Source organism: Delphinus delphis, chromosome 5 (assembly GCF_949987515.2).
Source record: "Delphinus delphis chromosome 5, mDelDel1.2, whole genome shotgun sequence".
NCBI classification, from domain to species: Eukaryota; Metazoa; Chordata; class Mammalia; order Artiodactyla; family Delphinidae; genus Delphinus; species Delphinus delphis.
In genome coordinates this window covers 7,158,364-7,181,599 of record NC_082687.1, presented here as the reverse complement: position 1 = coordinate 7,181,599, position 23,236 = coordinate 7,158,364, and positions in this window count along the sequence as shown.

Genomic DNA, 23,236 nt, shown 5'->3' with positions numbered 1-23,236 from the left:
CTTTTTCCACAGCCCTTGTGACATTATATATATATATATATATATATATATATATATATAATATTATTATTATATATTTAATATATATTATATTTAATTATATAAATAATTATATATTATAATAATTATATATATATATAAATTAGAATATAAACTCCCTATTAGAAGCATTAGAAGATTAGCTTCATGAGGACAGGCCTTTTGGCCTCCTTATTTCACACTTTTCAGGAGTGCTTGGAGCGCTTGGCAAACAGAATGGTCTGCATTTCATGTCTGCCCTGCATTTGCACTTTTCCTAGCAGCTGGCGCCTCGACTCCTGGGTCTTTCCAGAGCAAAGCAAATAGGCTTGACTCTTCCTAGCTGCCCCACTTCCACCTGCTGCTTCCCACAGGCACTGAATTTTTAGACGTCTCTGGTCTAACTCAGTTGCCACTTTCTTGCCTGCCTTTTGATTCTAAAAGTTTGTGACCTCTTTGGTCTTTTGTTGTCTCATTTCATGCTCTCTTTGTCTTTACAGATGTCATGAAAAATCCTCCCCTGTAATTTTCGTAGGGGTCTGGGAAAGGATGGAGAAAGTCATGTGTTCAGCTCGTGGAATGTAAGCAGGAATCCTAAAGCATTGCTTTACCTATTCTGGCTACATGTATGTGCTGTCTTGTGAAGCACCTGCTTATGCATTTTGCTCAATTTTCTTTAGGGCTGCTCTTCTTCTGCGGCTTGGTTGTGATTTCTTTTGTAAATTAAGAATATGAGCTCTCTGGCTTTTGTGCTGCAAAAATTTTCCTCAGAAGGTTGTTTAGTTTGGACTTTGCATGACTGTGTGCTTGCTGTTTCAGGAAATTGTGTTCGATCACATCTTTTCCTATGTATCAGTTGTCTTCATTCTTTGGTTCCATTTCTGAATTCTCTGGTATGTTTGATCTGCTTGTGTTTGTTTGTTTTATGTATAGCTTTGTTGTTTGCAATAAGCACGTAAAGTTTACAAGAATAGTACGAAAAACTCCCCAAATATTTATATTCTACCACATTTGCTTTATCTTTCTATTATTGGTATTGTTATTTTCTGAACCATTTGAGAGTAAGTTGTACACACAAAGACTCTTTACTGCTAAATATTTCACTGTGTATTTCCTAAACCTTAAATAGCCTCACTGTGGTAATCAAAAGAAGGAAATTAGTATGGATTTAATGCATCCATCTTGAGTTAAGACCTTATTCAAATTTTGCCTATTTTCCTAATAATTTACTTTATAGCAATAAGGAACAAGGAAAAGAAGTCCCCTGCCCAGGATCTACCCAGGAATGTGCTCTGCTAGATGTCATCCCCTCTTAGTCAATAATCTGAAGCAAGCCCTTAGCCGTTTTTGTGTTTTATGATTTGACACTTTGAAGAGTACATTTTCTCTGTTGAGGTTTGTTTGACCTTACCTCGAGATTAGACACAGTTTATGCTTTTTGGGTTGGAACACGGAGTAATGCTGAATCCTTCATAGTGATATTAACATTGATCATTTCGTTAAGGTAGTGTCTGACAGGTTCTCCACTGGAAGGAGATTTTGAGACTATATAAACACCTTGTTTTTTATTACGGTAGAGAGTCTAGAGACAGCCACCACCAAATCCTCCTGTACCACGTTGCATGCTGCTTCTCACATCAAGAGGTAGAATCTCATTTTCCTCCCTTGAATCTGAGCTGGCAGTGACGAACGGCTTCACCAATAGAATGAGGTGGAAAGGATGTTCTGGTGTCGCAGAGGCTAAATCGCAAGTAGCTTCCCAGCCTCCACGTGGATGTCTTGAAAGCATTGCTCCCTGGCTATCGCCTCTTAGAGCTCAGCTATCGTGCTGTGAGAGGCCCAGGTTATGTGGAGAGGTTCTGTGCAGGTGCCCAGGGTCACAGTTCTAGCTGAGCTCCCAGGTCCCAGTCAGCATCATTGATAAGTGAGCTAGTTGAGGGGTTCAGTCCACACGACGACTCCAACACCAGATGCCATCTGACTGCAGCCATGTGAGTGACCCTGAGGAAGAACAAGATAGCTGGGCCCTGACAAGCCACAGGGCTATGAGAGGTAATAATAATTTTTTGTCTTAAGCCTCTAAGTTTAGGTTGATTTGTTGCACGGTAATAGATACATACAACAACAGTTAGCTGGAACTGGGTTTCTGCTGTAATAAAGACCTAAAACTTGCGGCATTGGCCTTGGGACCAGGCAGCAAGCAAATACTGGAAGGCCCTTGAGGACACAGCGAAATCTGAGGGACAGTTAGGAAATGATTATTGGAAGCTGGAGAAGTAAGGACTCTTGCTATGTAGTCTCAGAAAGTTTGGCAATAATGTTGCCTCCAGAAATGTGGCAGGTGGAAATGAGCTAATGGATTTGGCCAAGGAGATTCCATGTAGGATGTTGAAAGTCCCTCCTGTTTCTTGCAGCTACATATGCTAAAAGTAAAGGATAGAGAGAATTAAACTAAAAAGGGGTGCTCTTAAGTTTGGGGACAGTTCCCCGGGGAATTAAGTTTTCTCAAGATAAGAAAGGGCCTCTGGGTAAAGACCAAATCGAGGACATTAATAGTAACACTGATGTCAAGGTTAAAACATAATTAAGGGTGCAGCTGTAATCCCCATCGCTGAGTCGTCAGAAAGACTTGAGGGTGTGCCTTGCAGACCCAGTGAGGTGGACAGGAGCTTCTAAGAATCTCAAGGACATTTTCCCACAGTGACCTGACTCTCAGGCCAAGGTAGAGAAGTAGGTGCTTCCCAACGAGCTTTAGTTGTGGCTTTTGTATAAAGGAGTGAACCCTAATTAGAGTAGTGGGGAGCATGTTAAGTTTTTAAGACGCATTTTTAGAAGCACCGTCTGCTTGGATTGAAAGGACAGGAGTAGTTCAAGGTGAAAAGGGCCTCAAGAGTCCCCAGCCGATTCAGGCAGGATACATTTTGAGAAAACTACTCAGCCATTAAACATGGATCATTTCTTATAGAAAAGGAAGATGGGCTCACAATGAAGAGCAGAGAGTCCAGAGGCTAGAAACAAAAGTCATGGAGAACCACTCCCACAGAGAAGGCTGGCCCCAGACAAGGAACTAGTGACATGTGCCTGCCACAGTTTCAGAACCGCTTCGGTCTAGGGACTGCACTGTGCCTCCTGACTAGTTCATTCACGCCCATCCGGTTGTTTCTCGTGAGAATATTTATTTTGATTTTCCTATTCCTGTATCACCACTACATGTAGGGTTTGTGCTGTGTTGGGGGGAGGGGGAGATAACTTGTCTCTTTAGTTCACAGGTCTCCAGACTGAAGGGAACCATACTTGAAGACCTTTGTAGGCACAACTCAGAGATACTGCAGGTTCAGTTACAGACGGCCACAGCTAAGCAAATAGTACAATAAAGCAGGTCACATGGATTTTTTGGTTTCCTAGTGGATATAAAAGTTATGTTTAAAAGTTATGTTTAAGCAATAGCATTATGTCTAAAAAAAAAAACAATGTACATACCTTAATTAAAAATACTTTATTGCTAAAAAATGCCAAAACACAATTGTAACATCAAAAGTCACGGATTGTAGATCACCTTAACAAATATAATAATAATGAAAAAGTTTGAAATATTGCAAGAATTACCAAAATGTGACACAGAGACACGAAGTGAGCAAATGCTGCTCGAGAAATGACACCAATAGACTTGCTTGATTCTGGGTTGGCACAAACCTTCAATTGGTAAAAAATGCAATATCTGTGAAGCTCAGTAAAGCAAAATGCAATAAAATGAGATATGTCTGTACCCAGGAAACTATATAATCTGTATCTGAATGTAAGTTAAATGAGGAGATCCTGGACTTTGAGCTGATGCCATAGTAAAATAAGACTCTAGGGGATCTTGGGAGTGGTGGTGAGTCCATTCTGCACATAAGAAAAATGTAAATTGTGGGGGCTTCCCTGGTGGCGCAGTGGTTGGGAGTCCGCCTGCCGATGCAGGGGACACGGGTTCGTGCCCCGGTCCGGGAAGATCCCACATGCCGCGGAGCGGCTGGGCCCGTGAGCCATGGCCGCTGAGCCTGCGCGTCTGGAGCCTGTGCTCCGCAATGGGAGAGGCCACAACAGTGAGAGGCCCGCGTACCGCAAAAAAAAAAGAAAAATGTAAATTGTGGTGATCAGAAGGTGAACTATGGCAAAGAGTATCCAGAAATGTCCCCCATCCATTACTTTCTTTTCGGCGCATATGCTGCTCATCATATCAGGAGGTGGGGTCAGATTACTCTCTTCTTGAATATGGGCTGGACTCAGTGACCTGTCTGCCCAACAGAATGTGGCAGAAAACTATTCTGGGACTTATGAAGCTATGTTATGAGGTCTTACAATTTCTTCCTGGGTTTCTTAGAATGCATATTCTTGGAATGCTTCCTTTCAGAACTAATAACCATACTGTGAAAAATCCAAGCCACACGGCGAGGTGTGGTACAGGTGCTCCAGTTACAGCCCTAGCTAATAGCCAGTATTGGCTGCTAACCGTGTGAGTGGACCACCTTGGACATGTATCCCAGATGAACTCCAGCTGATTCTAGCTCCAGCCACTACTGAGCTGTAATCATGGGAAAGTCCCAAACAAGAACCCCCCAGCTAAGCTAAGGCAAGCCACACAATTATTAGAGGTAATAACTGTTTTAAGCCACTACATTTTAAGGTTGTTTGTGGTGCAGTAAAGTGAAACACTCGTTTTTACACTTTTACTCATTAGTTTTAGCATGCCTGTTTATTTTTGGGAGTACCAAACTGCTCAACACGATTGTATAATACATCGTAGGGTCAGTTTCCCATCATTCCAGAACGAGTGGGTTTGCTATACAGGCTCCACAGTCATTAACTAGACTCAAGAGTCTATCTCAACCTCTTGTAAATGTATCCTGGAATGTTATTGAACTGTTTTGTACCTCAGTTTCCTTATTTATAAAGTATAATAAAAAATACCTAATTTATTTCGTTGTATAGAGGAATTAATGAGATAATGTATGTAAATTGCTTAATAGAGCACCTAGCACTTTATCAGGGCTCAGTAAATGTTAGCTATGATTATTACTCTTCTTTATCAGATTTTTTAGATCTTAATAAAGACATTTAATCTCATTAGAGTGTTATTTCATTAAAGCATTCCCTCTATGAAGTTAATTGATATGTTTTTCTATCTTTATTATATCGTTAAAATGTCTTTGGACTGCTTTAATGTTTGAAATTATTTAGACTAATATATTAAATAAATGTTTGCTTAGATCTACAATTTTATAGAAAGCCCAAGGACTTAGATGGATTTTGTATTCAGAATCTTCTGTTTCAGACAGGTACTCTGTGTTATACAACACTCTCAGAGGAGGGCTAGGTTATCCAATCTATTAACAGTTATCCAATCTATTAACAGTTCTACAGTAAAACTTATGGCTAAGAGGAATGAAAAATGACTAAAAGTAGTCAAGTTTTATTATCAAATGAATCCCAGTCAGATCATGTTTCAGCACCAAATGAGTTATGGAAAAAATTTTCAATTTTCAGAGTTGTTGGATTTTGAAATTGCAAATAAGAGATTGTGGACCAGCACACTTTCTTTGTGTTTGAATTCTTTGTGTGTGTCATGCATCAATAACCTCTCCTTTGGAACCTCCAAAGAATTAGTAATTAGTGGTTGGAGTGCAGAAGTGAATGGACTTGCTCAGGGAGGTACTCAAAGTGACTGGGAAACATCTTGCTGGGTTTCTTAGAACACTCATTAAAAATCGCATGTTTGCATGTTTTCTCATTGGTTTCATTTTTTCATTCCTCATGAGATTTTTTTTTCCAAAATAAGAGAAAACAACTAAAATCAATTGCTGAAGTTTTCTCTTGCAAAACAACAAAAATGCTGCCTAGACAACCTAGTAAGATATAGAGCCAATAATTTGAACAGAGTATCCAAGCCTAAAAAAAAGCTGATTTAGAATATGACCCAAATTCTCCTGGAAAAAAACATAGAGAAGATGGTAAAATGCCAATCTGGTGATTTTTTTTTTAGTAGCACCAACTGTTAACAAAATATAGTCTAATGTATCATTGGGTAGAGGGTTGTAGCATCCAGAAATATTCTTCCTCAAATACTCAGATTTAAAGATATAGAGTCACAGACCTGTGAATATTCATTGGATATTATTAAAAGGATGGCCAGAGCTTATGTCCACCTCTAATCTTATGGCTTTGGGGAGAAGTTGGAGAGTATAATTTATGCAGGTAGGTGTGAACAAAGTAGGGGATGATGAAGGGAAGATAACTGATTAGAGAGGTAGAAATGTGATGTATGTTTTCAGTGAATCCACAGAGCTAGAAAAAAGTGACACTTTTTTAACAAGAATAACGATCGTGATCCTTAAATTTTTGATCCCAGAATTTGATAAAATCTATGGATCTTCTCCCCGCATGAGATGTACTGAAGCACATCCACCACATTTTGCACACTATTTTATAGATGATTCACATATTAACTCATCCATTGTCCCTGGATGCCTGGTTTACATACAATCTGCAAATTATCCAAGCTGGGATATAAATCCTAACCTCTCTCTGCTCCAACCTAACAATAGTTTTTAAAAAAATGTAAAAGAAATAAGAAATGGCAGTAGCTTTCATTAATAATGTTTATTATGACTTAATTTTAGAATAGTAGAACATCCTGACTACTTTTGGCTATTGGGAAGGGATTAAGATAATATTTCTTTTAAATTATATTTTTGTATTAAGTTATAGAATTAATATAACATTATAGGCAATTTAAGAGGATGAAAAATTATTTAAGAGGTTTTCTGTGCACACTTGGATGCATTTCCTTTTAGTTTTTTCCTCAATTCAAAAAATAACTATTTCAAAATATATAAAAGACAATATGATGACAAATCTCCAATATCCATCACCTAGTGTGGCAGATATTATTTTTAAAAGATGGCTGGGACAGTATCGTCTATCTCACATGCTATTCTTACAATATGACTTTGCCACTCTACCATCAAAAGCTGGAGTCTATGATCCTTCCACTTGACCTGAGTGGACCAATTGGCTACAGTAGAAGTGAAGTGATGCTGTGTAACTTCTATATGGTAAAAAAAGAACACAACACTCCTGCTGGTTTCTTTTGGGACCTTGTTCTGAGAGCCTCAGCTACCATGTAAGAAGTCTGTTTTCTCTGAGGTCACCAAGGATAGAAACTACTTGGGAGAGAGAAAGAGAAAGGGTGAGGGAAGGAGAGGAAGAGTCCAGCTCTTCCAGCCCCCATCCTTTCGTATGAAGAACGACCCAGGTAGAGCCACCATCTGACTACAACTGCAGGATGGGCCCTGGATTCAAGGCGACCACCAAATTTGTGAGTAAAATAATGATTGTTATTACTTTAAGACCTTGTTTCTAGATGGTTTGTTAAAAAGCAATAGATAACTTGAACACCTAGATATAAAATTATAAACAGATTTCCGTATCTGTTCATCTAATTTCTTTTCTTTGCAGAAGAATTTTAAAGAAAATCTCAGCCATTGTAATATTTCATCCTTTGCTCATTTTATTTTTGTTTATTTATTTTTCATGCCTTGGTTTAAAATATATTGGTAAATATGATGCTAGCTACAGAAAGGAATTAGCAGCCAGGCTATAGGGAATTGGAGTTAGGCTTTATACATTTTTTTTTTTTAAAAGAAGATGTTGGGGGTAGGAGTTCATTAATTTATTTATTTATTTTTGCTGTGTTGGGTCTTCGTTTCTGTGTGAGGGCTTTCTCTAGTTGTGGCAAGCGGGGGCCACTCTTCATCGCGGTGCGCGGGCCTCTCACTATCGCGGCCTCTCTTGTTGCAGAGCACAGGCTCCAGATGCGCAGGCTCAGTAGTTGTGGCTCACGGGCCTAGTTGCTCCGCGGCATGTGGGATCCTCCCAGACCAGGGCTCGAACCCGTGTCCCCTGCATTAGCAGGCAGATTCTCAACCACTGCGCCACCAGGGAAGCCCTATACATTTTTTTAATCTTTTCTCTGCTTAGCTCATTTTATATTCCTAAAAATTAAGGACCATATTCTCCCATAATGTAAAGTGTAATATATATTTACATAATACAAAGGCCAGTCCATAGTCCATATTAAAAATTCCATTATTCCCAAAATATCTTTTTACATTTATTTTGTTCAAACCAGATCCCGAACAAGATCTACACATTGCATATGATTATTATATCTCTTACATTTATTTTCATATTTAATAACCCCAATTTTAAAAATTGTCATTGACTTTAGAGAAAACCACATTTATATTTAAAAATACTTTAAAACTACAGTGTTTATAAATTTATGCAAAGCACTTCAGTAATACAATTAATTTTTTTCATGTTGCTTTATAACCTGTGGCTACGGTATATACCACTGAATTACTGCATCTTGGTTTGCTCACTCATTCCCCTAATGCTGGATATTTTAAATTGACTATCTGTTTCTATTCCTTTACTATTTTACTGACTACCATCAAATTCATTAATAAATCTTTTTACTGGACTCTGACTTATTTCTTTAAGACAAACTCTCAGAGATGAAATTATTGAGTGAAAGGTTGTCTAATATTTTTAGGACTTGTCAAAGAGAAATCACACCAGAAACTGTTAAAAATGTCAAGACAGATTTTATTTGAACTACCGCATAAAGTAGAGAGACTTCAGTGTAAAACTGAACTCAGGTCAGAAAACAAGGGCAGCTGGGGATTACAATGGTTAAAGTGAGGGAATCAGTGGATGGAAAATTACTGAAAGAAACTTGATTAGATACCAAGGAGGAGAGGAAGAGAATCTGATTGTGTATCGATAGTGTAGGGGATGAGGAACTTGATTAGATATGAAGGGCAGGGGGTTCTTGCTAAAGTAGGCTCACAGGTCAAGAACCACAAGCCAAGAGTCAGGTCCAGTCAGAAAGATGGCTCAGGAAGGGGTGACCAAGGTGGTGAAGTAGGAAGACACTGAACTCTCCCCCTCCCATATGCACACCAAAATTATAGCTGTTTACAGAGCAATTATTGATCAGAATGACCTGAATATGAGCAGGAAAGGTTTTCCACAACTAAAGATATAAAGAAGGAACTACAATGAGATGTGTAGGCGGGGTAGAGATGCTTTAGAGTCAAATCCACTGTTGGATTGGCAACCCACAGACAGGAGGATAATTACAATGGCAGAGGTTGTCCCCAGAAAGCAAGGGGTCTGAGCCCCACATTGGGGTCCCCAGCCCAGGGGTCCTGCACTGGGCAGACAAGCTCCCAGAAAGTTTGGCTTTGAAAGCCAGTGGGGCTTGGATTCAGGAGAGCTGGAGGGCTGTAGGAAAGAGACACTCCACTCTTAAAGGGTGCACACAAAATCTCACATGCTCTGAATTCCAGCCCAGAGACTGTAGTTTGAAAAAACCCTGGGTCAGAGCCGTTTGCTGATCATGGAGAGCCTTCCGCAGATGAAGGAGGCATGTGGGACTCCCCTGGGGACATAGATGCTGGAGGCAGCCATTTTGGGGAGCTTGTTCTACCACGTGGACAGTGGGGCTGGCGCGTGCCATTCTGGAGTCCATTCTCTAGACTGTTAGCACTGGGACCCAATCAGTTGGCACCCCCCAGGCCAGGATCCCCCAGGCCAAGCAGCCAGGGGCCTCAGTCCCAGCCACAAGCAGGTCAGCACCAGCCCTGGGCGCCCCCAGCCTCCCAGCTAGCTGCCCCAGGACATGACACTGGCCCCCAGTGGGCTGGCGTCACCCCCAGGAGACTCGGGCTCCATGGCCAAGCATGCTGGGACCCCAAGCTGAACATAAACAAGAAAAAAGAATTTTAAAAATGAGGATATTTTAAGAGATGTCTGGGGCAACATCAAGGGTACTAACTTTCACATTATAGGGGTCCCAGAAGGAGAAGAGAGAGAAAAGGAAAATCAGGGAAATACAAATCAAAGCCACAACAAGATATCACCTCACACCAGTCAGAATGGATATTATCAAAAAGACAAGTGTTGGTGAGGGTGTGGAGGAAGGGGAGTCCTCACGCACTGTTGGCGCGAATGTAAATTGGTGCAGCCACTAAGGAAAACAGTGTGGAAGTTCCTTAAGAAGTTAAAAATAAAACTGTTATACAATCCGTCAACTCCACTTCTGGGTATTTTTATGAAGAAGGAAAAACGCTAATTCAAAAAGATACATACGCCCCTATGCTCATTACAGCATTACTTACAATAGCTGAGATATGGAAGCAACCTAAGTGTCCATTGATAGATGAATGGATAAAGAAAATGTGGTGTATACACACACACACACACACACACACACACACACACACACACACACACACAATGGAATATTACTTAGTTATGTAAAGAATGAAATCTTGCCATTTGGAACAACGTGGTTGGACCTAAAGGGTACTTATGCTCGGTGAAATGTCAGCAGAGAAAGATAAAATATATGAGTTCACTTATACATGTAAATTAAAACAAAATCACGGTCAATGACTCCCACGTATGGAGGTCTCTTAAGCAAATAAAACAAAGAGCAGCAGAATCATCTACCTCAAATGAGTGCTGAGAATATCCCTCTCCTAGAGCCGCAAATTACATCCCTCCGTGAGGTGCACTGGCAGGACATCCTCGCAAGAGGGCGCCCTTGCTCTGCTCTCACCGCCTTGACACCTGCAACGCTGGTGGTTGTTATTAATCTTTTAGTAAATTGCACAAACTCCCATCCTCTGAGGGGCAGGCTTTTCAGAAAAATGTATCAAATTACTAGATGTAAAGTCAGCATTAAGGAATACCAAAGGGAAGCCGAAAAGTGACGGCTCTGAAGACAATTCAGTATGAAAACACTTTTCTTTCATATATATATCAAACGCCAGTGAAAAGTCTCCAGTTTTACTAATGAGTTCAACTACCAATGCAGTTTTAATAAACCAGAAGAAAGCTGATGAAAGTGTGGACTGAACATGAGGCAGATTTAACATATGCTATCTTATATTATGAGCAGAAAACATAACCACAACTAAAATCTGTAAAATGTTATATATGGCTTTATAAACCATTTTACATAGTAGTTCCCACTGTTCTGAGAGTAGATTATTCAACTATTTTTAACCCGACTTCATAGAAAAATTAGAAAAGTTAATTAACTTGTCCAAAGACTAACAAGTTTGTGGCAGAATTAGGACCTGCGCTGAAGCAGAATAAATTCTTGTTTGTTTTTTTTGTTGTTGTTGATTTTTTTAAATCCATGAAACTACACATGCAATATGCTTTACTGCTCAACCTAAGGAGGTTTCAGAATTCTGTAAACAAGCCTATGCCACATTTCTTGAAAGTTAACAAGCCCTATAGTTGCTAAAATAAGCATGACTTCATTTTAGCTCATGACTAATGCTTCCTCACTAAAGAGTCTAATCTGCATTCATCATTGATATCATCAGAAAGGAGTATCAATACACACAATTCTATTATAAATAAATTACTTACCACCAACTACCAAGAATGTGAAAACAGCTTGCTAAGGCAACAAAGATCAAGATGAATGAAGAACAGAATTTGACCCCCAGACCACTGTAGCTTTATGAGAGAGCCATCTGCTGCAGAGTTTCTGGGCGATGAACCTCCAAGCTGAATATCATGACAGTAGCTCAAATTATCTTTAGAAACCAAGTCAGAGGACACAATGTCAAACGCCTTTAGGTGCTAGACAGATAACCCAATGATGACGTGGAACAAGCGTAAGAATTAGTTTTGTTTCTGTGAAATACTCCTCTTAGTAGCTTTCATTTTCCAACTTTTAATAGAGACTGTTGTGTAAGAAAGACTTCACTTTTCTCTTAGCTCTGTTCTAGGAAGAACAAGCACACAGACAGCCTGACAGTGGTGCCTGGGACTCCGGGTGTAGGATAAGCCCAGAATTCCAGCCTGGAATAAGGGTTATGGGGATCTGGACTGAACATTCCCACCTAAGGGGGAGCCACTTCCAAGCCCTCACCCTGTGCTAGCTCGAAGGAATGAGGATTCAGCCTTACTAGATTTTCAAATCCAAAGCTAGTGGGATTTCTCCGCCCTGAGTTAAAGAGCTGGTGAGGAATGTTCCAGTTAGAGAGTCATAGTGATCCTGAAAGAACCCTGGGCCACACAGCGGGGGAAAGTTGCCCACATTCTCCTCCAAGACAGCATCCTGACTGATTCCTTGTTCCTTCTGATAGCTCCAGGAAGCAGTTAAATACAACCTCTCATCTTGCTAAAGGGAAAGATGAGACAAAGACCTTGTAAGACATTGATTTCATGCCATAAGTAAAGTCATGTTCAATTTAGGCAAATAAATAATCCCTGAAAAGTGTTGTTCTGTTAGAATAGGAACTCAATTTGAACTAACTTGAGTTAAAGGAGGATACTAGGGTCTCCTGACTCTAAGAGTGGGGGTTCTGCGTGGCCTTTGGAGGGCGATAGTGGACTGGAGTGCTGTGGAGACGCAGGAAGCCCCCTTTGTGTATCTGTTTTACTCTTCTTTTATTTTTGCAGATCACTTTTCTCTATTTCCAGTCCAAAAGGTAGTTCCAAATATATTAATGAAGGCCCAAGAGTAAAATACAAGGACTGGGTGGGAGACGTACACAAGAAAATCCAGGCAAGTGACAGAGGGTTCTGGAGGTCAAGGGACAGAGCAACGGTGACAGAAGAGGTTGACATAAATCCATAAAAAGACCTTAATAAGCCTAAACAAGACAACAGCCATCACAGAAGCCAGAGGTGGGTGTTAAAATATGCGTGAATCCCTTCCTATTGTTCAGTGGCTCAGAGATCTGTCCACTTTCACTGGAAAAGTTTAAGAGGGACATTGTGTCCCCAGGGAAAACCCAGGCTCCATCTATGGTGAGGAAACACAGTGAGTGATCTTCAGAGGAGTGTGGTTCATAATTCTGTGATGCAAGGATTTGCAGAGAGGCTGTGTGGAGTTTGCATAAGAATGCAAATAAACAAAAGAGACATCCCTAGATGGCTGAGTTTTCTTTTCCACCGATCGCTTGCTTTCTCCTTCTGTTTGGCTCAATTTTATTACTAGAAGCAAAAAGTGAGCGGATTAGAATTTTATATCCTCTCATAGTTCATAAACATGATAGACATCCCTAAATAGTTGGGGAATTTTCCATTTTCATGGGATATCCTGTGTTGAATACAAGAATCTTTCACTTGGCCACAGTACTATTTAATTTCCATCGATTCTTTCCTCCAGAAGATGTTGCTGAGTGATCCATATGGAACTTTGTCTGCGGTGCCTTCTCTTGGTCTCTGCTCTCTCCCCAAAGGCTACAGTAGAAGCGTCCACATCAAACAGCAGTTTATGACACACACACAGAGGGTGGTTTTCCGTAAGGAGGGAAGGCATGGCTGATTTCCCGGTGTCGGACCCGGCCTCAAATAGGGTTGAACTGTTGGGGACCATGAACGCTGAATTTAACTGTTAGACCACGGGGACCACTTGAGGATTAGAGACTTTGCAGCAAAGAAGAAAAGCTATCACAGCGATGCTTCAGATGCTCAGAGTATTTGGTAGCCTGGGAGGGAGGTTGAGTGGGGAGAGCCAGGCGTGGGAATGAGGGGTTTGGACCAGTCTCACCATTGCCTAGGTGTGCAGTGATCTGGGCTTGAGACAACGTGATTTCAGGAGACGGGAAGATAAAAAGATCAGCCTTAATACTTTCCCTTTTCCTCAGCTTTTCTTCCTTACCACACACTGAATTTTTCTGTTTTCTTTCCTATGAGAATTTCGCAGGGCAGCCAAACAGTTGTGTTTCCCTTTGACACCTGAGGCTCATCAGCCTCTGTCCTGCTGTTTATGACTTGAAAGCAGCCACGCAGGACACATCAAAGCCTGATCCTCAGTCTGTCTCTCTGATGGCAGGCCCCGTCCAGTACCATCAACAGCTTCTGTGATTTTTTTTTTTTTTTAAAGAATCATCTTGTTTTTTTTGTTTTGTTTTTAATTCATTTTATTTTTGGTTGCATTGGGCCTTTGTTGCTGCATGCGGACTTTCTCTAGTTGCGGCGAGCGGGGGCTACTCTTCGTTGCGGTGCGCAGGCTTCTCATTGCGGTGGTTTCTCTTGTTGTGGAGCACGGGCTCTAGGCGCGCAGGCTTCAGTAGTTGTGGCTCGCGGGCTCTAGAGCGCAGGCTCAGTAGTTTTGGCGCACGGGCTCAGTAGTTGTGGCTTGCGGGCTTAGTTGCTCCGCGGCATGTGGGATCCTCCCGGACCAGGGCTCGAACCCGTGTCCCCCGCACTGGAAGGCAGATTCCCAACCACTGCGCCACCAGGGAAGTCCCAACTTCTGTGATTTTTGATGGCCTATGGATATTTAAACATAAACAGAGCCTTCTGAAGGTCTGGATGATGTCAACTCGTCTCCAGAAAATGACAGGGTATGACCCAATCTCCCAAGGAACTACATAACAGTCAAGCATGCACCTGAAGCTCTTTCTATTTCTGCTCTTTCTATTAGAGGATTGCCCTCTTTTTTTTTTTTTTTTTTTTTTTTTTTGCGGTACGCGGGCCTCTCACTGTTGTGGCCTCTCCCGCTGCGGAACACAGGCTCCGGACGCGCAGGCTCAGCGGCCATGGCTCACGGGCCCAGCCGCTCCGCGGCATGTGGCATCTTCCCGGACTGGGGCACGAACCCACGTCCCCTGCGTCGGCAGGCGGACTCTCAACCACTGCGCCACCAGGGAAGCCCGCTCTGTCAGTTTTGTCTTTCACAATCGTGTAAAGTAAGCTGAGGTTCTCCCCATGCAAACGCAGAGAGAAAGGAGTGGAAATGCCAACCAGCCCAGGGCCAAGGCCGAGAGGGGGCGAGCTTCGGTCTCCACGCTTCCTCGAGGTGAGCTCTCCTAGACGGGCAGTGCTGACCTTTGCACCTATTAATTCATTGATCCCCACATTGTCCCGTAAAAATTACTTAAGGAAATTTTTATCTGACAGCTTGAGGATGTTACATGACTCTACAGCAAATTATACCACTTCCTACTCCAACATTTCTGCTTCCTTGCAGTTTTTGAGTTTTCTCAGTCAGCAAACTGTTCTCTAAGTCCCTTCTGTAGGTAGGAGGCTCCTAGAACTTCCTGTACAAGGGAAATAAGGATGTAGGAAACATGGGTCTTGCTTAGATGCGATTTTGTCGAGGGAGGCAAGGCAGCCACTCGAGAACGTTGAACCGTCATTCAGGCACTATTTGACTAAACGCCATGTAAGCAACACAGAGACTTCATGCTGCTGGTAAGAAGCCACTGCAGTGTGGATGGAAAATATGCAGGTGGGACACAGGAGACCTTGATCACGCTAGGCTGGCCTCTAGTGGACCACAGAGTCGCGCCGGGTCTCACTTTGCTCATATGTAAAACGAAAAGCGTGCGTGAGGTTTTAGCGTCTAGCTAGGCCTAAAGGTAATTATTTGGGTGGGTTAAGATTCCTCGGGGCACCCTCTGTGACGGCTGCCAATGGTCCCTGCGCCCTGCTCTTCATGGCAACATCAGGGGAACGTCACTTCAGTGATTAGGTTATGCAATATCAGGCCCTTTCTCTCCCTAGCAGCCTCTCTCCATGGCCCTGTCGGCATGTGCACTTCGATTTAGAGAGGCTCTGTTGCAGAAGCCCCCAGCCATGGCACTGAGGGCCACCTCCAGACGAGGACAGCAAGGAACTGAGGACCTCAGTCCAACAGCCCACAAAGAACTGAAGGCTGCCGACAACTGCTGGTGGCCCTGGAAGCAGACCCTTCCCCGGTTGAGCCTGCAGACCCTGGGTCAACAGCTTCACGGCGGCCTCGCGAGAGACCAGAGAATCAGCTACGCCGTGTCCAGATTTCCAGCACACAGGAACTGTGGTTGCTTTAACACGCTATGTTTTGGGGTAATTTGATACTCAACAATAAATAATGAATATGCATGTTCAATTAAAAAGTTGGTTCAAGATCACAAAACATTCCTTTTTACGATACAACTTTTATTATAGTGAAAATAATGTAGATAACTTTAATTATAATGTAGGTGAGCAAAGTGGGGTATATATATAATGCTTTCGACTTAGAAATAATCCCTGTTAACCCTTGGTAAACCTGTCAGGCCTCTTTCATTGTGCACGTGGGGAATGGTTTTGTTTTGCCTTGCATTTGACGTCACCTGATTTCTTTCAGGAATTTCTTAAAATTCCTGTATCATTGGTAGTGCTTTTGGTAAAAGCATGGACTTTGATAAAATAAAGTTGCTTGTGTCATCGCTTAGGACTTGCCGTTGGTTGGAAGGCGGGTCCTTGTGTTTGGCCCTTGCTCTTGCTGGGTCTCCTTCTCAGCTCCGTCCAGGTGTGGTGGTCTGGTCTCCACGGTTTGCCCTTCTTTTTCTGTTTACCTCTTGAATATGAGGGTTTTACTGTGGACCTTCCCTGGTCAAAATCTACGGATTCTCAGTGTTTATCGCATACATATGGTTTAACACAGCATTTCCCGAAGTATGAGACGTGAGCCACTTCTGGAATGGGAGACGATTTTAGGGGGTTCATGCTCATACAGTTAACTGAAGTTGAATCCTGTGACGAGAACGTCGTGTCCATTTCAATGCTTTTTCTATGCAGATTACATCCAGTTAGACGTGAAACTTGAACAGCTCCGTAAGACAGGCTAACCACACTTGGTGACAGAGAATGCAACTCTCAAGAGCAGAACTTTTAACAGGCAAAGATATAATTTAATAACATTGTATTTATTTTTATAGTTAGCTTTTGTTTATGGCGTGATACTGACTTTCTGGTGGTGGCAGTAATATTATTTTTTCTTTTAAGTTAATGTATTAAATAAATTCTTTAAATTTATTTAAAGAAAAACTTTAAGCACGTAATATCAATAGTATGTGACGGGCAGGTGGAGCAGAATCGTGACGGTAGGAGCTGTGGTGTAGAGTACCACCAAGTTGATACACAGGGCAGAGATCTGGAAACCACCCCTGTATCTTAATCCTCAGTCGGTGTATTTATTGGTTGTCAATGAGTGGAGTGTGAGTTCGGAAATGCAGAGGATGAATACTGATAATACAAAGAGTTACAGAGTGTTGTTAGATGTAAGAGCACTGACTTGGATTCTCTTAAGTGCCTCAGTGTCTCTGCTGGAGAAATCTTGAGGGTGGTCCAAAGCAGCAGTTACCAAACTTCAGGGTCAGGACGTCAGATTCACGTGGAAGACTTTCTAAACACAGATATAGCCTTACATCTCCAGAGTTTCTGATTCAATAGGGTCTAAGAATTTGCATTTCTGAGTAACTAGGTCCAGAGACCACATCTGATCTAAGCCAAGTCTTGGGCTAATTACTAATAAATTGTCTGGGGCTCAATTTTCAAAGGAAGGTTTTGACTACATATCATAGACTCATAATTTTTTAGAGTTGGAAACAACTGATCCTGTGTTTCCTAAAGCATAGTACGGTTTTCACTGGTGGTATCTGAGAAGGATTTAGATGCTATACAAAAAGGACACTATTTTAATTTTGTTATGTACTTATATTAACGTGTACTAGAAAAACGTGGTCCATCCCACCTATGATTTCACTGCTTCGAGATGAGGGTTAATGTGAGTCAATAAAAAATTATTCAGTAAATAATAATATGGGTTTTTCTTGGATTGTGACAGGAAACACGAATAATGGAATTGGGAAAATCTGGTTTATGCTGTTCACTCTGATGATTCTTAAAGCCGTGTCTCGTGAACAGCTCTCCCTCCTAAACTTCAGTTTCAAAAAGCCAGTAGTCTAATTGACCACTCTCAGTTATATTTATTTTATTTAGTTCAAGCCTTCAATAATTCTGTCTTTTCTCATGGCAGGTGCTTCCTAATTGCCTTTCTTCCACCCTGGCCACTCTCCACACCACTGCAAGAGGCATCTCCCTGAAACACAAACAAGAGCATATAACTCCCATGCCCCCAGTCCATCAATGGCTTCTAGTGGTTCAGAATAAAGCTCAGATTCCTCAACATCTTACACTGGGCGCGTGGGTCAGCCTTCCACCACCCCTCCCACTCGTCTCCTGCATCTACCTGGGATTCACTTTTACCGAACTACTGTGCATGTTGGGATCCTCCCCTCTCCCCGGCCCCTGCACCTTTGCACAGGCTCTCTGTCCGCCATAAACGACTTTTGTCTGCTGTTTCATCTGACTGATTCCTACTTAGTCAAGACTCAGCTGACACCACTCCCCATGGTAAGAAAATGTGCATATGTCAGTCAGGATATCTATCACACTATTTTTTTACAGTAAATTTTTGAAATCATGGAGTGCGTAGCTGGAAACTTTCCAAATGTTATACAAGTGTAATTTCCTTTCTCACTTTTCTCCCTCAAGGTAGGACTGTTAATAGTTCAGTGTGTTCTCTACATCTTTTTATCTGCATTTACGAACATACATATAAATAATGGAATCTACGAAAAGGTTCAGCAGTTTCCTTTTTTTCCATTTCATATCTCATGGGCACCTGTGCATGTCAGGGCTTGAAAATCCACCACATTCTTTTTAGCAGTTGCCTTTTCTTTAAGGAGAGATCAAGGGAAGAGACTGATTTTCATGTCTCCAGGGTTCTTTAGGAATGTTAGAAAATCTTCATTTAATGCAGTAACTTGTCTTTTTTTCCTCCTTATATCATGTCCTTGAATAAAATATCTACACTGTTTTCCCAGAGTAATTTCAAGCAGAATGTAGTAACTGACATCTCTTGTATTATTTATCTACACGTTCATTTATTTATGTCATCAATCTTTCCCATCGTAATGCAGGCTTTTGCCCTTGTGACCCTCTGCCCCTAGGACCCATTCCTTCATTTTCTATATTTGAATGAAACATTGGAATGTTTCAAGAATATTATTGAATTCAATTTTCACAGTAACTCTGTACACTAAGCAAGACAGAATTATTCCTATTTTACAAGGAGAAAGTTGAGGCTTAGAGAAAGTTGCCTAGCTACAGACTGGGCATCCTGTTCTACAATATGCCCTGTGTCCACATCCTCCTACTTGCCTGCTTAGGACTTGATGTCCCAGCAGGTATGCTCTGAATTCTTCTTTCCACACCCTCTGACATAAAAAAAAAAAAAAAAAAAGTAGTTTGTTTAGTTTTCTTTGGATGAATTAATTTTCACTGAAAATATTCACACTAACAGTGACTTACTGTGTTACCCCTCCCAGAGTCATTATCATAGGAGTTGGTGAATTAATGTAAACGAATGAGAAACATGGTAGGAATTGTTGAAGAAAATACTTTTCATTGGAATAGACCTTTTGGTACACCCAAGCGATTTTACGTAGAAGACCGTCTGAATCCCCATCTCTTTACGAGGTCACATCTATTGCTTATGTGTTAGGAGGACACAGCTCTAACAATTTTTTTTTTTTGCATATCTTGCTTTATTTTTTCCACATTTTTTCTCTGATCCATTCCAGTCAATTTTTCAAATAACCCTGAGAGGAAATTCAGACGTGTCTAGTTTCTTTGAAAAGTCTTCTTCAGAATAGCTTACAAAGGTTTTGAACTGTGGGTATTCATTTTTCAAAATAACCCTTCGTGGAAATGACCAAAATAATTTTCAGGAAATAAACCACTGGGACCTCATTACTTTGCAATTGCCCCCTGACTCTTGAGATCTCACTTGAATTCTGTGAATCTGAGATTTTTATTGCTAAATGGTGACCGGGGAAACTAACAGCAATGACTTCAAAGCACTTTGAGGTTTTTAGGAGCCATTTATTGTTTTACTGTAATATCTTCTCCTCCTGGCATGTGTGTATAAACAACGGGGCCCAAGGAGGAGGAAGACTCGTCCCTGGCAAAGAGTTTGCCTTCTCTTCCTTACATCTGCAAGAAAACACGACTTTTTTCAAGGAAAGTGTTAGCACTGAAATCTCTAAACTTTATTCAGAAAGATGACTTTTTTTAAAAAATAAAGAACTAGGCTGCATCTTTATCAGCAAGATTTTTTCACCCCCGTGGTGCTTTTAAATACACGTAGAAAGATGGTCAGTGACTCTGAGAAGAGTGCAGTGCCGTTTCCTGTTGGGAGTGAAGGAGGGTCAGCAACATCTGTCCCCTGAATAGGGTCAGGGAGACGCAGGTGATGGAAACGGGGGTCGGGGCGAGCTGATCCGTTCAGGGGAGGACGCCAGGAAATAGCATCTCTGGTTTGCTGTGAGAGATTTAATCAACATCAGGAAACAAATGAAAAATCTGGGAATTATCTAGCGATAGATCTTCTAGTGTCCCCTGTTATCGTAGTTTGTGAACAAATCACTCTTTAAATCAAATCTTTGTCTTACGATGATCAAGGGATTAACGATGGGACAGATGATTAACGATGGGACAGATGATCATTTAGAGTGTCCGCAGGAGCCAGGCTCCGTGACAAGCGTGCTGTATGTAGATCGATCCCGTTCGATCCTTCCCATAGCCTGCGGGGCAGGCACTAGGTGAGGATGCTGCACCCCAGAGTTAACAGTCTGCTCAAGGATAAAGCGCTGTAGGTGCAGGGGTGTGAGCCGAACTAGACATGGTCCCCACCCCCTTCGGCTGGCTGGCTTTTCCAAACGATGGACTGAGCTGCAGTGCCTGAGGGTGAAGTGGCTGTAATGAAAAACGGAAGTTACAAACGAGGAAGCCTCCTGGCCTGCTGGGACTGAACACTCTGGAGCATTAACAGTACTACTAACAAAATAAACATTCCCGGGGCAACGGTTTGATACTTTAATGTGTTCTTTGTGCTACCGATCATTTAGTCAACCAAATTTAGAGGACATCCGCTTTGCGAAGCTCAGTTAAATATTGCGTGTACTTGCAAGAGAAATAAAGGATCGCTGTTGGACGTCTGGAAAGTTATATTGCGATGGTGACCCTGGGAGATGGGAAGAGGGTGAACGGATCTAAGAGGATGAGGTGAATGTCTATTTTCACACTGTTGTTGCTGGTGATTTGAATACTCTAACAGTGATTCACATTACCTAAAACAGAGCAATCACGTAGCAGTTGCTCAGTTAATTTCACCACCGAAACCCCTGAATTGAATCAAGTGTGACTCCCTAGCCACCTTCGCCGGTCCCCCCTCCCTGTGTTTATTTGCCCTGGTGGAAAGAACACTGCCCTGGACGTGGGGAGCCGTGGGCCATGGTTCCAGTGCTACACACTGACTGCGTGACCTAGGAGAGGCACTCTGCTGCTGTGTGGACGGCAGAGATGGCCAGAGTCTCCATCGTTTGCATTCACATCCTTTGGTCGTAACCTCCCCACACTGGTCCTGGGCTGGACCGCACACCTGGCTTTGAATGACGGACTTGAGCAAAGGGGACATTGCAGACGTGCAGATGCGACTTACTTGCCTTTGCTGCTCTCGGAGCTCTGACTGCCAGGTGAAGAAGCCCGGGTTGGCCCGCAGGGCGATGACGTATGCGTGGCCAAGTGTCCTGCCGTCTGGGCCAGACATATGAGAGAGGTCATCCTAGTCAGCGGCAGCTGGCTGCCTCACTAGCCAGTCCAGCTAAAAGTAGCTGAGGAAACTGCCCAGCTAATTCACGGAATTAGAGCTCAATAAATGGTGGTCTCTTTAAGTCACCAAGTCTGGGGTGGGCTGTTCATAGCAAAAGGTAACAGATGCAAAATCGAATTAAAAATCATAAACGATCAGTAACAACACAGGCCCTGCCTACCCCCATGGCCTTGCTGGAAAGAGCTGGTTGATGACCGCGCTGTGACCGGCAAGGCTCCGAAGGGCAGAGCTGAGAGGAGGAAGGTGGGGCAGGGGCAGCAGGCGGAGGCCCTGGGTGGGTGGAGGCCGGGACGGCGGCCTCTCTTGTCTGAGGCTGACCAGCAGAAATTCCCCCGAGTTTCTCGCCACGGTCAGAAGGACACTGCCAACTGCTGTCTTTCCTTTTGACATTCACGTTTTCTCAGTCATTTGACTTTTATCCTCTCTTTCTTTTTAAAAATACTCAGCGTATCTGGATTCTCTCTGAATACCAGTTGCATGGGAATAGACATAGAGTCCATAATAAAAAAAATTCTGAGAGCCCAATATAGAGATAAGGAAAAACATTTCTAGTCTGTGGCAACACAAGGAATGCAAGGTCCGTAAACTAGAAGTGTTCAAAACGGGGGAAAATTCTTCCTCAGCTAGAAATGTACTTGACCCAATTGGGTCTGTCAGTGATAAATTTGTGTGTGTTGTTTCACGTTTGTCAAGTGAGCAAGTACTTTTTCATAATCTGGTGCTACTGTGAAATATAGGTCGTATAGAGAAAAGTGCACAAAACCTAGAGGTACCGTTTATTGAAAAATTATAAAGCAAACACCTCTGCGAGCACACTCAGGTCCGAAGAGGAGGCTTCCTCACACACCAGCATCCCACCCCATTCACACCCAGTGTTAACCACAACCCTGACCTGTATGCAGTCAAGTCCCTGCTTAACTGGATAGTTTTACCGCCGCTGCAGAGTTTAACCATCTATGTGTGTATCCCGAAACACGACAGTTCAATCTTACCTGCTTCAAATTTTATATAATTGAAGTCATTCTCTATATATTCCTTTTTGTCTTGGTTTTTTTGCCTAATGCTCTTTATTCCTTGCTTTGTGTAGCTGTAGTCTATTCATTTTCACTGACAAGTATTCCATTCTACGCATACGCCAGAGAATTTACTGTGTGGAGAGACACATCCGTAGTTTCCAACGTTCGGGTCTTACAGGCAGTGTTGCTGTGACTGTTCTTACACATCTCCTTGTGCACGTGCACACACATTTTTCGAGGGAGTGCCCTTTTTGGGCCATAAGATAAATGTCTCTTCAAATTTAGTAGAATAGGCCAAAGTATCTTTTAAAGTGGCGTGACCACTTCGGCTGCAGGCTAATAGCAGGAGTGTTTCCAATGTTCCATATCCCTGTCAGCACTTGATTTTGTCAGACTTTTAATTTTTGCCAGTCTGGTGGGTGTGTGGTAAAATTTCCTTACGATTTTAATTTGCATTTTTTAATTATTAATGAGGCTGAGCATTTTTAAATATGTTTTTAGCCATTGTTTCTTTTTTGTGAAGTGCTGGTTCAAGTTTTCTTTTTTTTTTTCTATCGTGTGACCTTTTTCAATGCTTTGTAAAACATGTTTTGAATATGAAAGTTTGTCTAGTTTTATGTGTTGCAATAGCTTT